Genomic DNA, 10,651 nt, shown 5'->3' with positions numbered 1-10,651 from the left:
GAAGAGATGGATAAGAGAGTTTCTGATTAAAACTGGGCTGTGGGGAGAAATGATAGAGTCCTGATCTGAGGGGAGACACCGAAGCGCAGTTTTGAACTGTGAGGAAGAGTCAGCCACAGGAGGAGGGCAAGGGTCCTGGGGCAAGCCAACAGCAGGCATCCCAGCTGAGATAAATCAGAGAAAGAGAAACCCTGCAGAGTAACATATATGGAGGCTTCCCAGGTGGCGCTAGAGGTAAAGAACCCACCTGCCAGTGTTGGAGCCCTGGGTCGGGAGGACCCCGTGGAGGAGGGCATGCAACCCACCCCCGTATTCTTGCCTGGAGAATCCCCATGGACAGAGGAGCCTGGCGGGCTGCAGCCCACGGAGTCAGAGAGTCAGACAGCGACTACAGCGACTTAGCATAGCACATCCAGGTTCGGTTCGGTTCGTTCGGTTCAGTCGCTCAGTCGTGTCCGACTCTTTGCGACCCCATGAATCGCAGCACGCCAGGCCTCCCTGTCCATCACCATCTCCCGGAGTTCACTCAGACTCACGTCCATTGAGTCCGTGATGCCATCCAGCCGTCTCATCCTCGGTCGTCCCCTTCTCCTCCTACCCCCAATCCCTCCCAGCATCAGAGTCTTTTCCAATGAGTCAACTCTCTGCATGAGATGGCCAAAGTACTGGAGTTTCAGCTTCAGCATCATTCCTTCCAAAGAAATCCCAGGGCTGATCTCCTTCGGAATGGACTGGTTGGATCTCCTTGCAGTCCAAGGGACTCTCAAGAGTCTTCTCCAACACCACAGTTCAAAAGCATTAATTCTTCGGCGCTCAGCTTTCTTCACAGTCCAGCTCTCACATCCATACGTGACCACTGGAAAAACCATAGCCTTGGCTAGACGGACCTTTGTTAGCAAAGTAATGTCTCTGCTTTTGAATATGCTATCTAGGTTGGTCATAACTTTTCTTCCAAGGAGTAAGCGCCTTTTAATTTCATGGCTGCAGTCACCATCTGCAGTGATTTTGGAGCTCGAAAACATAAAGTCTGACACTGTTTCCACTGTTTCCCCACCTATTTCCCACGAAGTGATGGGACCAGATGCCATGATCTTCGTTTTCTGAATGTTGAGTTTTAGGCCAACTTTTTCACTCTCCTCTTTCACTTTCATCAGGAGGCTTTTTAGTTCCTCTTCACTTTCTGCCTTAAGAGTGGTGTCATCTGCATATCTGAGGTGATTGATATTTCTCCCGGCAATCTTGATTCCAGCTTGTGTTTCTTCCAGTCCAGCATTTCTCATGATGTACTCTGCATATAAGTTAAATAAGCAGAGTGACAATATACAGACTTGACATACTCCTTTTCCTATTTGGAATCAGTCTGTTGTTCCATGTCCAGTCCTAACTGCTGCTTCCTGACCTATAGATAAGTTTCTCAAGAGGCAGGTCAGGTGGTCTGGTATTCCCATCTCTTTCAGAATTTTCCACAGTTTATTGTGATGCACACAGTCAAAGGCTTTGGCATAGTCAATAAAGCAGAAATGAATGTTTTTCTGGAACTCTCTTGCTTTTTTGATGATCCAGCGCATGTTGGCAATTTGATCTCTGGTTCCTCTCTCTTTTCTAAAACCAGCTTGAACAAGTGGAAGTTCATGGTTTACATATTGCTGAAGCCTGGCTTGAAGAATTTTGAGCATTAATGTACTAGTGTGTAAGATAAGTGCAATTGTGCAGTAGTTTGAGCATTCTTTGACATTGCCTTTCTTTGGGATTGGAATGAAAACTGACCTTTTCCAGTCCTGTGGCCACTGCTGAGTTTTCCAAATTTGCTGATATATTGAGTGCAGCACTTTCACAGCATCATCTTTCAGGATTTAAAATAGCTCAACTGGAATTCCATCACCTCCACTAGCTTTGTTCATAGTGATGCTTTCTAAGGCCCACTTGACTTCACATTCCAGAATGTCTGGCTCCAGGTGAGTGATCACACCATCATGATTATCTGGGTCGTGAAGACCTTTTTTGTACAGTTCGTCTGTGTATTCTTGCCACCTCTTCTTAATATCTTCTGCTTCTGTTAGGTCCAGACCATTTCTGTCCTTTATCAAGCCCATCTCTGCATGAAATGTTCCCTTGGTATCTCTAATTTTCTTGAAGAGATCTCTAGTCTTTCCCATTCTGTTGTTTTCCTCTATTTCTTTGCATTGATCTCTGAGGAAGGCTTTCTTATCTCTTCTTGCTATTCTTTGGAACTCTGCATTCAGATGCTTATATCTTTCCTTTTCTCCTTTGCTTTTCGCTTTTCTTCTTTTCACAGCTATTTGTAAGGCCTCCTCAGACAGCCATTTTGCTTTTTTGCATTTTTTTCCCATGGGGAAAAGAAATAACAAGAAGAGATAAGAAAGCCTTCCTCAGCGATCAATGCAAAAAAAATAGAGGAAAACAACATCACTTCCAAGTGGTATCTAAAAGACCTAAATGTAGAAACAGAATAAAATGCTGGTTTTCAGGGGCTCGGGTGGAGGAAAAGGGAAGATGTTTGTCAAAGGTACAAACTTCCAGTTATAAAATGAATATGTTCTGGGGATCTAATGCACAGCATGGTGACTATACTTGACAACACTGGTGGTATATACTTGAAAGTTGCTGAGAGAACAGATCTTTAATCACATTGGAATATTTATGTGTATCAAACCAACATATTGTATGCCTTAAACTTACACAGAGTTATATGTTAGGGGAAGTTTTCATGCACCTGTTTGGTCATAACCATATCTCAATGAAGCTGGAATTTTATTATCAAATAAATAGATAAATAAATCCTCAAAATAACACCATAAAAAAAAGAGATAGGACTTCCCTGGGAGTCCAGTGGTTAAGACTCTGTGCTTCTGCTGCAGGAGGGAAATGCTCAATCCCTGTTTGGGAATTAAGATCCTAGTGAGAGAGAGAAAAAAATGCCAGGTGCTCTCATTCAGGGAAAAATGCGGGGGGTGGGGGGGAGGGGGGCCGCCACGCCAGCTCTCTTCTTCCAGGAGGGGGCGCTGATGCACAAGACAGCAGGCCCTGTCCAAAGCCAGAAGCTGGAATTTTCCTCCGTTGCCTTGCCCCTTTCCATTTAGCTCCTCAAAAATTACACAGCAAGCTAAAAATGGCCAGTGAAGACAGATTGGAGTGGGCGTGTGAGTGCAAAGAGAAAAAGAGAAAAAACTTAGACTTGAGAGTATGTCCAAAATCATCAACAAAAAAATTTCTGTGTCTGCTTATATGAGTATGCTATTTTAATTAATTTTTTATTGAATAAAATTTCAGTCATAAACAAATTTGTAGAGATAATAGTTCAGTAAAATCCCATGTACCTATCGCCCACAACAGCCACTACCAACCTTAGCTGTTCTCAGTTCATATCCATTCATTCACTTTTTTTCTTTTTTTGCTGGAATCTTTGAAAAGCAAATCCAAGACATTGAATCCCTTCTCTGGCAAATGCCTCAGAACATGTCTCTAACAGTTATAAAATTCTCTTTTATTAGACATAACCACAATACCACTGTCATAACAAACCAAATTAAAAACAATTCCTTAATGTGTTCTGATTGTGTGTAATTGTTTGTAAACATTTTTAATTTTCAAAATAATTTCAGAATTCCAGAAAACTAATTTTAAATTTGTGTCTTATTCCAGAGTCTTATCCTAAGATTATGTCTGGGAATAAAATAATAGATCAATAAAGTTGAAAGTTACCATTCCATGAGGATTATTAAATAAATAAATAAATGGCCATCCTTTATGCTGAGGAAGCAGCATAACAACATAAAAGGTCAAGAAAATACTATTTTTTTCATTAATGATATTAAATCATTTTTAATAAAAATTTTATAGCTAAATAATTTTTATTAAATAACATTATTAAATAAAAATAATTGTTATTGAATGCATTAAATTTAATTCAATATCAACCAGAATGCCTCTGACTTAACAGAATTCATTTTGGTTTTGTATACAAATGACATAGAGTTTGTAGTATTTTGTACCTTGCTATTTCATCGTAACATTTTTCTATATAACCCCCTTTCAATGGCAGAAAAATAGCCATCTGGGAAATGCACCATAATTTATTAACTGAAAAAAATGTATTTCTCTATTTCCAACGCATGGTAACCAAAACAACGTCTTCTAGATCATGGTGTGGTGTCTGTGTAAGAAATTCCACTACAGAGCAGGTCTTCCAGACCCCTTCAACGATACCAGGGGGCAGGAAGAGCATGCGCAGAGCCCTGTTTTGGGGAGACGTTTGCTCTTTTCAGGGATGCAGGAGACCTTTGTGGCCAGAACTTGAAGCAGAGGCCAGACTGCAGCCCTGCCTAAAAGACAAGCAGTGGCCGGTCCACCCAGGACCCCTCATGTACGTGGACTGCTTTGAGCATAGGCATTTTCTAAAATGCCATCCTGAAAAACATACCTTCCATCACTGTGGAGAGGCACCAGATTTTTGTTCCCTCAATTGACTATATTCACCAAATTAAAAAATGGAACTAATAAGGAATGCCATTAAACACAGCTAGCTTCCATATCATAAGTCAGGAAAGAAAATATGCCAGCTGATACACGTGAACATGGTCATCTAAACAGTTCGATCTGGACAGTTTCTTTATGCCCATGCAGATGTCAGGAAGTTGTCTGGATGCTCAAGAATAAACTGCAACAGACACAGGCATAGCTGGAGTCTTTGCATCAGCATCTGTTAACCCTCCACGGTCACAGGACAGTCAGATTCTCACCACACACACTCACACCTGCACACTCATGCACAGAAACACACACTCACACCTGCATACACGCACACCTACAGGTAATTCCCAGTCACAGCTGATGCAACCCCAGAGCCCTTCCCTTAAAAGCAAACATAGAAAACAAAGGTTCCAACAGAGTCATCCTATCACTTTTCTCTAGAAGTGTTTTTGTAGGTTGAGTCTAAGAATGTGCATTTCAGACAAGCTGAGAAGAGAAATGCCAGCTCAAAGTCACTTTCCACAGCCTAGAACATCTGCTTTATCCTTTTAACCTACCAGGAGACAGAGCAGGTCGGGAGGAGATTTTCTTTATTAAATATATGAAGATGATATTTTTTTAAATTATATTTCCATTTTCTTTTCCTCCCTACCCTTGGGCAGATACATTTTCCCAAAATAGCCAGCTTATCTGCCTGGGTTTGAATCTTACCTCTGTCACCCTAGCTGTGTGACATTGAAAAATCAAAGTGTCAGTTGCTTAGTTGTGCCCTATTCTTTGTGACCCCATGGACTGTAGCCGTTCAGGCTCCTCTATCCGTGGGATTTTCTAGGCAAGAACACGAGTGGTTTGCCATTTCCTTCTCCAGGGGATCTTCCTGACCCAAGGATCGAACCCAGGTCTCCCACATTGCAGGCAGATATTTTACCGTCTGAGCCACCAGGGAAGCCCACCCATGTGATGCTGGGAAGGTCACTAAACCTCTCTGTGAGAGGAAGACAGCAACGCGTCTCTGATAGTGTTGTGAGGATTGAGTTCACACATATAAACACACAGAACTGCGTCTGTCACACAACAGTTTCTTAGGCAAATATTTCCAATTAGTATCATTTAAGACCGTATTTATTTCAAATTAGCTAACATTTTTTAAAAAAACACAAGCTTTATCATAATTATAATTATGATACATGTTCATTATTAAATATTCTTACAACACAGAAAAATATAAAGAAAATTAAACAGTAAAATTCTTCTTCCAAGAAACCTGCCGACTGTGAGCATCCTTTTGGACAGTTCCTGACTCAGCAGGACATCACACCGGAGATAAAGTTACATGCCTGGTGGCCCAGGACTCCTCCTGGATCTCTGTCATGGAAAGTGCTTCCTGCGTCTGTGATAACAGATTGGTGGTCTGTCTCCAGGAAATAATACCGCTGAGGCCAATGTTTCTGCACTGGGGACAATTCTGCCCCTCATGGGGGACATTCAGCAGTGTCTGGAGACACTTTGGGTTGTCGTTGTTGGAAAGAAGTGGATGCCACTGGCATCCAGTGGGAGGAGGTCAGGGAAGCTACCAAACTCGTACAATGCACAGAACAGCCCCACGATGAATTATCTGGCTCAAAATAAGGGGGGGAAACCCCGCTTTCATGTTGTTTCATTTCTAGAAGGTAATAAATACTATAACCCAGAGGGTCAGTCACCTAGAAAACAATGGTAGTGTTGCGCCTATTGATGAACTTTTAAATACTCCATACTGGTTTTCAAGGAGACAGATTTTCTTTTTGGGGGGCTCCAAAATCACTGCAGACAGTGACCGAAGCTGAAGCTCCAATTGTTTGGCCACTTGCTGCAATGAGCCGACTCATTGGAAAAGACCCTGATGCTGGAAAAGATTGAAGGCAGGAGGAGAAGGGGACAACAGAGGATGAGATGGTTGGATGGTACCTTCGGCTGAAGGGACATAAATTTGAGCAAACTGGGAGATAGTGAAAGGCAGGGAAGCCTAATGTGCTGCAGTCCATGGGGTCGCAAAGCATCAGACGTGACTTAACGACGGAACACCAATTCGTTTTCAAAGAGCTGCCAGCCCTCATGCCACGCCCCGCTCGACCCCTCTCTGATCACCAGAGGTTCCCAGGGTCCAGCACTAAAGGGAAGGCACCAGGCCCAGCAAGAGGAAGGCGCACCTCCAGGACCAGGCCTCCGCCTCCGCAGTGCAGCTGTTGTGAGTAAGTCCAGGCCCAGCCTGAGCAGCTGCTAGATGTCGGCCTTGCCCTTGGGTAACAGGAGAGAAGAGCCCAGACCGTGAGAAGCTTTGCATTCCGCACATAGAAACACTGAACCATTTCTTCACAAATATGTCCTGTGATGAGAAGGAGGATTGGTTATGTTGATTTCAGATTAGCCCTTTTTGAAAAAAAAAAAAAAAAAAACTTAAAAAAGAACTCTGTTTTATCCTGATCATCTGGTAACACATGTTTACTAATAAACATTCAAAGGAAACGATTTTCTGATCATAGTGAGGATCTCTGCTGATCATAGCTCTGCTGGAGGATGGAGAAGCCCACTTCTCTCAGCACCAGGAAAAAAAGAGAGTTTAAGGGACTTCCCTGGCAGTCCAGTGGTTAGCACTCCACGCTTCCACTGCATGGGGCACGAGTTTGATCCCTGGTCGGGGAACCAAGATCCCACATGCTCTGCCGGGTGGCAAAAACATTTTTACAAAGTTTTTTTTTTTTTTTAAAGAGGTCAAAACAGATGTCGTTCACATCAGACACCACTAGAAAAGTGGTGTCTCCCCACTTTATTCCCCACTTTCCCTACCCCCTCCATGTGCAGCAGCAGATCAGATGTGTCCTGCATAGCCTGTCTTTCATCTGCCTGTCCTTGGATGGGGCCAGGAGCCTCTTATGTTCTGCTCGGACCTTTGAAACAATTCTAGAAGAGAGACTTCAGCAGCCAAAAGCTGGGAAACTGAGCAAGGAATATGTGATTATTTCTAAATGTTATCTTGAAAAGGAAATAAAGAGGCTTTGTTGAGAAACTTTCCTGCTGGTGTTGGCCCCTCAGAGTCCTGACCCTTCCACTCACTGCTCTAGAAAAAGAAACCATTAATTAACTCAGGCCCTGCAGAGAAGAAAAAGAATCCCATGATCTCTGGCCAGACACTCCTCCGAGACACAGGAAATCAAACTGTGCGTGCTGTTGTGCAGCTGGATTGAGGTTGGAACCGTGTGGGCATATTTCCCTGGAAATGCGCTTGGGACGAATGGCTGCCCAGCGTTCCACCACAAGGACAGCGCATACTTGATCTAGCCAGTTGTCTACAGCTGGGTGTTTTACTAAAATCGCTGCAGAGAACAGCCATATAATTCAATCTTTGTGACTTTTCCAAAAGCGTGGTTTCCTAGAAGTGGAATTGCTGGGTCCTGGGCTCCGGAGCCCATGCACTCATCACCAGCTATCCTTTTTCTGAGATAGTGAAGACTCTTGGATGAGCAAACAAAGAGAGAATTTTAAAGAAATCCCCGAAGACATGCTCCCAAATGCTGTGAACGAGGTTTGCAGCAAATGAGAAGCCTGTGGCAGCCACGGGCTGAATAGGAGCCAAGCCATCCAGCCCAGGCAGCCTGATCAGCAGCTGATTTGTCCCAGCGGCCACTGCTTCCTCCCAATGGCAGAGCCCAGGTCACCTCTCAGGCCTGGGACCTGGTCGCACCAGCTAGGAGGACCCTAGACAGGCTGGGGCAGGGGCTTTACCTGCTAGGGTCTTCACCATCCAGAGGGAAGTCACTTTTGCAGCCTTCACCATGTACCCGTCTCCCTGCCAACCCTGGCCCCCAGCCCCCACCGCCACCCTGTCCCAGACTCTTCCAGGGAGTCAGAAGGAAGTTGCTGACCTGTCCCCTGGGGGAATAATTGTATTAGTGATAAGGTGGCCCCTGGCGGCTTTGTCAGCAGATTCAAGGCTTTGGGCTGAGTAATCCTTTGGTGTCTGCCCCAGCAGCTGGTGGTCACAGATCGGGGAGGAACCTCCCTCTCCCCTAGCCCTGCTGGACTGTCATCTTTCTCCCCCAGCACAGTCACACTCCTGGCTGGGCCGGAGGGCCAGGGTGAAACAAGAGCTCGGCTGGGATCAAAATGACACTAAGAGCCGATATAATAAAATCAAAACAAACTGTAGGAACAAGCAGGTCAAACACTGCCGGTGTTGCCGGTGTCTTCTATTCATTTATTTTTTATTCTATACCCACTCTAGAATACCAAGAAAAGAAGGACAAGCTAAAACTAAGCCTCTGTCTATTAAGTGCCTTGTGATTCACATACCCAGCTGACCTGATGCTCTGAACCTACCCCCTGGAGTCTCCCATTGACTGAGGAGAAAAAGCGGACCTGGCATGAGGTCCAATATTAAGGACAATATCTGGCCCTGGAGGTGCCTTTAGAAAGAGAGGAGTCAGGGCAGACTGCCTGGAGGAGGTGAGCCCTGAACAGGCCTTGAAAGATGGGAGCGATTGGATAGACAGAGCAGGGGGGCAGGACAGCTCAGATGGAGAAGAGCAGAGAAGACTCGCCAGGGGAAATAAGTCCCCTCCTTCTCTGCTTCCCCACTCAGCTCTCCCCTTGACAGCCCCTCCCCGAGGCCTTCAACTCCTTCCTTGAGGTCCTTCCCACACACTTGCTGGGAGGAAGCTGAGGAACCAACCCAGCCACAGAGCAGTCCTGGTGTCCACCTCCTCCCAGCATCTGCCTCCCTGCTGGGGGCTTCAAGAAAAACCCTGTACCTGCCCAGACTGTCACCGTCTTTACTCTCAACTGGGCCTCAGAGTCCCTGGCTGAGTCCCTATCCTAAGCCAGGGGCTTCAGACCTCATGTCTCCAAGGCATCCCCCTAAGCTCTGCTCTCGCCCCAGCTCCCTTCCACCTGCTTCCTCCCTCTCACTCTGGGCTCTGCTAACCCCTGCTGTGTCCCCTCCTCTAATGCCACCACAACCCCCCTTGGCTCTAGTCTACCCAGTCTAGAGATGATGAGCCTGAGACCAAGAGGCAGAATCCCTTGCCAAACTCACACAGCCAGGAAGATGTAAAACCAGGGTCTGAAAGGAGATATGCTGACTAGGAGACTTCCTGAAGCCCTGGGTTCTCTGATTCCTTCCAGGCGACCTCTCTCCAGGTCAAAGCCATCCCTCTACGTATGCCCTGCACCCGCAGGCTTGCTCAGGGATTGAATATTTGATTTATATCCCATCTTCAGCTTCACCCTCTCCCCCTGCCTCTTTCTCCTCTGTATCTCTTATTATAAAAAAAATACTCCTGGATTTGAAGATGGAGGAAGGACCATGAGCCAAGGAACACTGGTGGCCACGGTAAATAAAATAGGAATGCATTCTCTTCCGGGGCATCCAGGAGCGTCAAAGTCCTGCCAACATCTTCGTGTCTGACTCGTTGCAACCCCATGGACTATATGGGCCATGGAATCCTCCAGGCCAGAATACTGAAGTGGGTAGCCTTTCCCTTCTCCAGCGGATCTTCCCGACCCAGCAATCGAACCGGGATCTCCTGCGCCGCAGGCAGATTCTTTACCAGCTGAGCTCTTACGGAAGACCTTCATTTTAGCCCAAGGAGACCCATTTCAGGCTTCTGACCTTCTAAAACTTACAGATATTTATCCTAAGCTCCTAGTGTGGTCATTTGTTACAGGAACAATACGAATCTAACGCAGATTTATGTTCCACCAGATATCGTCCCTCTGAGCTGAATTAAAGCCTTTCAATACAATCAGTGAGCAGTGAAGGTATTTTGTGTTGAACTCTTCCCTTAAATAGAAGAAAATTAGAGTCAGTTTGAAGAGGTTGTGCCCCATTAGCTGGTACAGGGAGTTTCACATTGCCTAAATGTAAATCTTGTTGTCACTTTGAGGCCTTGGAGGATTTAAGATAGGGAAAGTAAATCATTATAAAAATTAAGATCACACATTATAAAAGAAAAAAAAGGAACTCCTGTTCTCAAATATTTATCTTTTGATATCTCCGTAGACAAGGGGAAAACCCTTTCCTCAACACGGCCCCTCCTACAAACCCCTCGGCCCTGTCTCCTTCTCCTCTCGGCCCTTTGTTTCCAGTCCTCCCCAGCACTACCAACCCTTCCCAGGGCCGGCT

This window comes from Capricornis sumatraensis, chromosome 2 (genome assembly GCF_032405125.1).
Source record: "Capricornis sumatraensis isolate serow.1 chromosome 2, serow.2, whole genome shotgun sequence".
Classification (NCBI taxonomy): Eukaryota; Metazoa; Chordata; class Mammalia; order Artiodactyla; family Bovidae; genus Capricornis; species Capricornis sumatraensis.
This window is presented reverse-complemented; position numbering follows the sequence as displayed.